The sequence below is a fragment of the Grammomys surdaster genome, unplaced genomic scaffold (genome assembly GCF_004785775.1).
Source record: "Grammomys surdaster isolate TR1022 unplaced genomic scaffold, NIH_TR_1.0 363, whole genome shotgun sequence".
Lineage (NCBI taxonomy): Eukaryota > Metazoa > Chordata > Mammalia > Rodentia > Muridae > Grammomys > Grammomys surdaster.
The window spans coordinates 11813205-11821194 of record NW_021604782.1 but is presented as its reverse complement, the minus strand read 5'-3'; positions in this window follow the sequence as shown (position 1 = coordinate 11821194).

Sequence of the window (7990 nt, the reverse complement as noted above, 5' to 3'; positions counted from 1 at the left end):
TTTATGAACCTGAGACCAGAAAATTTTTCTGAGTAGCCCAACCATCTCCAGATTTTCATGTTTACTATTATTTTATCTAAGTTTCGTACATCTTTTTCAATCCTATTTGTAAGAATTCTCCTCTCCTAAAAGCTGACCTTATTAGGGACCATTGAGAACACTTAATGAAAGTCTCAAAATGGGATTTCCAGAGCCTATTTTTAAACCATAGATTCTAAACTATTAATCAAATAGGAATGTTGGAATTTTGCCCCAATGACAGAAGTAAGATAAACACAGGCAAGGTGGATGGGAAACTGTCTCTGAGTTAGGTCCACCCTAGGAGCCCCTTTTAAATGCTCCAAAAATCTAAGAGAATCCCCAGAGTAAGACTGTCTTAAAAATCAGTGTCTCTATCAGTTAATTCTCCTTGCTGGTTTCTCCTTACAATCCTGAGCTTGCTGTTAAAAGTCTCAAGGGATTATCCCTTAAGCAGTGAACAAACTGAATCAGGGGTTTTCCTAATTACCACAGTGACTTTTAGCAATAATGGGAGATTTGCAAAAGGACATGCTCCCTTTTCCTGTTATCTTCAGCCTTCTGTTTTCCCAAAGTGATCTAGTATATGGGAACTAACAGATTGATGCGCCTCCCAGTAATGTCCTCCCTCATGAACCTCATTTGCTTTGTCTTTGCTTCTGACCTGAGAATACTTTATGACAGCTCCCATGTAGTAGGCTCCTATTGTAGCCTTTACTTAAGAGTTATATTCACAGCATCACATAATCTTCATATGACATATGAAGTACATCCTGTAACTACTGTCTAACACAGAAGAAGCTGAGAATCAAAGATTTAGAAGTTTATCAGGGTCTGTACAGCTAGGGAGTAATGAAAATTATCTAGTAAATAATGAACTGCCTTTTGATCTCTTCTCTATGAATTTTATGATCAGGTATTTTTTTTAATTGTTCAAATATATTGATGGGCATTAATGTCACAACAGAATGTTACCTTGGGGAATTTTTTCATTTCTAAATCTGTCTCCAATTTGGTAAAATAACATGTAGGATTTAAACTGCCCAAGTTCCAATACCCTTAAATCCCAAGGATTTAAATGACTGTAAGTGATGGTGAAATATACTAATTTATAAACTCCCACATACCTAGGGTTGCTAAAACTACTGAGAACATCCAGCTGGCCATCCTACATGACTCAGAAAGAACAGAGAACAGAGACTCTCAGCCAAGCAGCCGTGAGACAAAAGGCAAAATTCAAGGTTTGGTCAAAAAGTTTTTGTCTTGCAAAAAAAAAAAGATCATTAAGTATTCATATTATTTGGAGAGACAGGCTGTCCATTTAATTCCTATTCTGTCTCTGTCATTAGGCTATTGAATGACCTTGGAGAAGTTAGCAAAACTATGAGATCTTTATAGTCTACTAGTTGATAATACAGTTCAACTTCCCATGGTTATTTAGAAGATCAAACAGTCCCATAGGCATGACTTAGCACTGAGAAGATCAGCAAAACTTCAGCATGCAAATTTCATAGGTAGTCAATTAAACCCTTTCTTTTTAATAACAGAATGCCCACCTCTCATAGACATAATTGGCCAAATTTATTAATTGAAAGGGTGAAGGGGATTAACTTTTTTTTCACTGATGAAAATGAGAAAACTAAGAAAACTGAGAACCATTTACTTGCTCTTTTGAGCCAGCAAGATGGAGGGAGAGATGGCCATTAAAAGCTTTCATTTTGCTCTGGGCTGGAGCAGACACAGAGTCGGTCTGCTTCTGTCCTGTTGAGAAACTGAATCCTGAGTCATCCAGGAGCCACTGCACTCAGAGCAGCTGGTAAGAACTCCATCTCACTCCCTAAACCCCAGAGATACATCGGGGAGCCAGGGACATCCAGGGCACAGCAGCTACCCAAAACCCGCCCCTCTGGAATTCCACTTCCCTTCCGCCCCTGCCTGGTCCTCTGGGCTGGAGCAGACACAGAGTCGGTCTGCTCCTGTCCTGTTGAGAAACTGAATCCTGAGTCATCCAGGAGCCACTGCACTCAGAGCAGCTGAAACTGAATCCTGAGTCATCGAGGACCCACTGCACTCAGAGCAGAAGGATTTCCAGATCCAAGAGGTGGCCTGAGTCCCAGGAGTTATTCCACCCAGGAGATTAGGAGCATAAGACCACAGAGACCTCTGGACTCTGAGGAGCTCTGCAATAAGCAAGATAACTGGAAATACAGACTCCAGTTTTACACAGTGAGGGCAGGTACCACTAGAGTTAACCAGATGGCGAAAGGCAAGCGCAAGAACATAAGCAACGGAAACCAAAGTTTCTTGGCATCATCAGTGCCCAGTTCTCCCAATATAGCAAGCCCTGAACACCCCATCACACCTGAAAAGCAGGATTCAGAATTAAAATCACTTCTCATGATGATGATAGAGGATTATAAGAAGGAATTAAGTAACTCCCTTAAAGAAATACAGGAGAGTACAAGTAAACAGATAGAAGCTCTTAAAGAGGAATCACAGAAATCCCTTAAAGAAATGGAAGAAAACACAAAGAAGGAATTAAACAAAAACATTCAGGATCTGAAACTAGAAATAGAAACAATAAAGAAAGTTCAAAGGGAGACAACCATGGAGATAGAAAACCTAAGAAAGAGATCAGGAGTCACAGACGCAAGCATCACCAACCGAATACAAGAGATAGAAGAGAGAATCTCAAATGCAGAAGATAAGGTGGAAAATATTGACACAGTTGTCAAAGAAAATGCAAAATGCAAAAAACTCCTAACTCAAAACATCCAGGAAATCCAGGACACAATGAGAAGACCAAGCCTAAGGATAATAGGTATAGATGAGAATGAAGATTCTCAACTTAAAGGGCCAGTAAATATCTTCAACAAAATTATTGAGGAAAACTTCCCTAACCTAAAGAACAAGATGCCCATAAACATACAAGAAGCCTACAGAACACCAAATAGACTAGACCAGAAAAGAAATACCTCCCGTCACATAATAATCAAAACATCAGATGCACAAAACAAAGAAAAAATACTAAAAGCAGTAAGGGAAAAAGGTCAAGTAACATATAAAGGCAGACCTATAAGAATTACACCAGACTTCTCACCAGAGACTATAAAAGCCAGAAGAGCCTGGACTGACATCATACAGACCCTAAGAGAACACAATTGCCAGCCCAGATTACTATACCCAGCAAAACTCTCAATCACTATAGATGGTGAAACCAAGATATTCCATGACAAAACCAAATTTCCACAATATCTTCCCACAAACCCAGCACTTCAAAGGATAATTGATGGAAAATGCCAACACAAGGAGGGAAACTACAACCTAGAAAAAGCAAGTAAGTAATCTTCCAACAACCCCAAAAGAAGATACAAACATAACTTTACCTCTAATCACAAAAATAACAGGAAGCAACAATCATTTTTCCTTAATATCTCTTAACATCAATGGTCTCAATTCCCCAATAAAAAGACGCAGACTATCAGACTGGATACACAAACAAGACCCAGAATTTTGCTGCATACAAGAAACGCACCTCAGTGACAAAGACAGACACTACCTCAGAATAAAAGGGTGCAAAACAATTTTTCAAGCCAATGGTCCCAAGAAACAAGCTGGAGTAGTCATTCTAATATCAAATAAAATCGACTTTCATCCAAAATTAATCAAAAAAGATAAGGAAGGACACTTCATACTCATCAAAGGAAAAATCTACCAAGGTGAACTCTCAATTCTGAACATCTATGCTCCAAATGCAAGGGCACCTACATACATAAAAGAAACTTTACTAAAGCTCAAAACACACATTACACCTCACACAATAATAGTGGGGGATTTCAACACCCCACTGTCAGCAATGGACAGATCATGGAAACAGAAACTAAACAGAGACACTTTGAAATTAACAGAAGTTATGAACCAAATGGACTTAACAGACATCTATAGAACATTTCATCCTAAAACAAAAGAATATACCTTTTTCTCAGCACCTCATGGTACCTTCTCCAAAATAGACCATATAATTGGTCACAAAACAAGCCTCTACAGATACAAAAAGATTGAAATATTCCCTTGCATCTTATCAGATCACCACGGACTAAGACTGGTCTTTAATAATGACAAAAACAATGGAAAACCCACGTACACATGGAAACTGAACAACTCTCTACTCAATGATGACTTGGTCAAGGAAGAAATAAAGAAAGAAATAAAAGACTTTTTAGAATTCAATGAAAATGAGGACACATCATACCAAAACTTGTGGGACTCCATGAAGGCAGTGCTAAGAGGAAAACTCATAGCTCTAAGTGCCTACAAAAAGAAACTGGAAAGAGCACACACTAACAAGTTGACTGCACAACTAAAAGCCCTAGAACAAAAAGAAGCAAATACACCCAGGAGGAGTAGAAGGCAGGAAATAATCAAACTCAGGGCTGAAATCAACCAAATAGAAACAGAAAGAACAATACAAAATATCAATAAAACCAAGAGTTGGTTCTTTGAGAAAATCAACAAGATAGATAAACCCTTAGCCAGATTAACCAGAGGGCACAGAGACAGTATCCAAATTAATAAAATCAGAACTGAAAAGGGAGACATAACAACAGAAACTGAAGAAATTCAAAAAATCATCAGATCTTACTACAAAGGCCTATACTCAACAAAACTGGAAAACCTGGATGAAATGGACAATTTCCTAGACAGATACCAGGTACCGAAGTTAAACCAGGAGCAGATAAACCATCTAAATAGTCCCATAACCCCTCAGGAAATAGCAGCAGTCATCAAAAGCCTCCCCACTAAAAAAAGCCCAGGACCAGATGGTTTTAGTGCTGAATTCTATCAGACCTTCAAGGAAGACCTAATACCAATTCTCTTCAAACTATTCCACAAAATAGAGACAGAAGGAACACTACCCAATTCGTTCTATGAAGCTACAATTACACTCATACCCAAACCCCACAAGGACCCGACAAAGAAAGAGAACTTCAGACCAATCTCCCTTATGAACATCGATGCAAAAATACTCAATAAAATTCTAGCAAACCGAATCCAAGACCACATCAAAACAATCATCCATCATGATCAAGTAGGTTTTATCCCAGGAATGCAGGGATGGTTCAATATTCGGAAATCCATCAATGTAATCCACTATATAAACAAACTTAAAGAAAAAAACCACATGATCATCTCACTAGATGCTGAGAAAGCATTTGACAAAATTCAACATCCCTTCATGATAAAAGTCTTGGAAAGATCAGGAATTCAAGGCCCCTACCTAAACATAGTAAAAGCAATTTACAGCAAACCAGTAGCCAACATCAAGCTAAATGGAGAGAAACTTGAAGCAATCCCACTAAGATCAGGGACTAGACAAGGTTGCCCACTCTCCCCCTACCTATTCAATATAGTACTGGAAGTCTTAGCCAGAGCAATTAGACAGCAAAAAGAAGTCAAAGGGATACAAATAGGAAAGGAAGAAGTCAAAATATCGCTATTTGCAGATGATATGATAGTATACTTAAGTGACCCCCAAACTTCCACCAGAGAACTCCTAAACCTGATAAACAACTTCAGCAAAGTGGCTGGTTATAAAATCAACTCAAACAAATCAGTAGCCTTCCTCTACATGAAAGATAAACAGACTGAAAAAGAAATTAGGGAAATGACACCCTTCACAATAGTTGCAAATAATATAAAATACCTTGGTGTGAATCTAACCAAGCAAGTGAAAGACCTGTATGACAAGAACTTCAAGTCTCTGAAGAAAGAAATTGAAGAAGATCTCAGAAGATGGAAAGATCTCCCATGCTCATGGATTGGCAGGATTAATATAATAAAAATGGCCATCTTGCCAAAAGCAATCTACAGATTCAATGCAATCCCCATTAAAATCCCAACTCAATTCTTCACAGAGTTAGAAAAGGAAATTCTCAAATTCATATGGACTAACAAAAAACCCAGGATAGCAAAAACTATTCTCAACAATAAAAGAACTTCGGGAGGAATCACCATCCCTGACCTCAAGCTGTACTACAGAGCAATAGTGATAAAAACTACCTGGTATTGGTACAGAGACAGGCAGGAAGATCAATGGAATAGAATTGAAGACCCAGAAATGAACCCACACTCCTATGGTCACTTGATCTTTGACAAAGGAGCTAAAACTGTCCAGTGGAAAAAGGACAGCATTTTCAACAAATGGTGCTGGTTCAACTGGAGGACAACATGTAGAAGAATGAAAATTGATCCATTCTTATCCCCTTGTACAAAGCTCAAATCTAAGTGGATAAAGGACCTCCACATAAAACCAGATACACTGAAACTAATAGAAGAGAAGGTGGGGAAAAGCCTCGAATACTTGGGCACAGGGGAAAAGTTCCTGAACAGAACTCCAATGGCATATGCTCTAAGATCGAGAATTGACAAATGGGACTTCATAAAATTGCAAAGTTTCTGTAAGGCAAAGGACACTGTCAATAGGACAAAACGACAACCAACAAATTGGGAAAAGATCTTTACCAATCCTTCATCTGATAGAGTGCTAATATCCAATATATACAAAGAACTCAAGAAATTAGACTCCAGACAACCAAATTACCCTATTAAAAAATGGGGTATAGAGCTTAACAAAGAATTTTCAACGGAAGAAACTCGAATGGCCGAGAAGCATCTAAAGAAATGTTCAGCATCCTTAGTCGTCAGGGAAATGCAAATCAAAACAACCCTGAGATTCCATCTCACACCAGTCAGAACGGCTAAGATTAAAAACTCAGGTGATAGTAGATGCTGGCGAGGGTGTGGAGAAAGAGGAACACTCCTCCATTGTTGGTGGGACTGCAAGATGGTGCAACCACTTTGGAAATCAGTCTGGCGGTTCCTCAGAAAATTGGACATAGCATTACCCGAGGATCCAGCTATACCACTTCTAGGCATATACCCAGAAGATGCTCAAACATATAACAAGGACATATGCTCAACTATGTTCATAGCAGCCTTATTTATAATAGCCAGGAGCTGGAAAGAACCCAGATGTCCTTCAACTGAGGAATGGATTCAAAATATGTGGTATATTTACACAATGGAGTATTACTCAGCTATTAAAAACAATGAATTCGAGAGGTTCCTAGGTAAATGGATGGAACTAGAAATTATCATCCTGAGTGAGGTAAGCCAATCACAAAAGAACACACATGGTATTCACTCACTGATTATTGGATATTAGCCTAGAACCTTGAAATGCCCAAGATGCAACTCACAGGCCACATGAAGCCCATAAAGAAGGAAGACCAAGTGAGGGTGATTCGGTCCTTCTTAGAAGGAGCAACAAAATACTCAAGGGAGCAAATATGGAGACAAAGTGAGGGACAGAAACTGAAGGAGGGGCCGTCTCAAGACCACTCCACCTGAGTATCTATCCCATGTGCAATCACCAAAGGTAGATGCTGATGTGGAAGACAGGAAGTGCATGCTGATAAGAGCCTGATATGGATATCTCCTCAGAGGCCTTCAAGAGTTCGACATATTCAGAGGCAGATGCTCACATCTAGCCATTGAACTGATCATGGGGTTCTCAATAGAGGAGTTAGAGTGAAGACTGAAGGAGCTGAAAGGGTTTGTGGCACCATGAGGAGAGCAACAATACCAACCAACCACAGCTCCCAGGGTCTAAACCACCAGCCTGGGAGCACTTAGGGGGGGATCCAGGGCTTCAGCTGAATATGTAAAAGTGGAGGGCCCTGCTGGGCATAGGTGGAAGATGAGATCCTTGACCTCATGAAGGATGGATGCCCCAGGGGGTGGGAATTTTGAGGGTGGGGAAGTGGGAGTTGGGGAGGGGGGTAGATAGAGGTTACATCCACAGAGAAGAAGGAGGAGGGACGAGGGGATTGGGGGTTCCGAGGGGGTGGTGGGGATGGGGTAAGGGGACAACATAGGAAATGTAAATAAATCATCCAATAAAAAAAAAAAA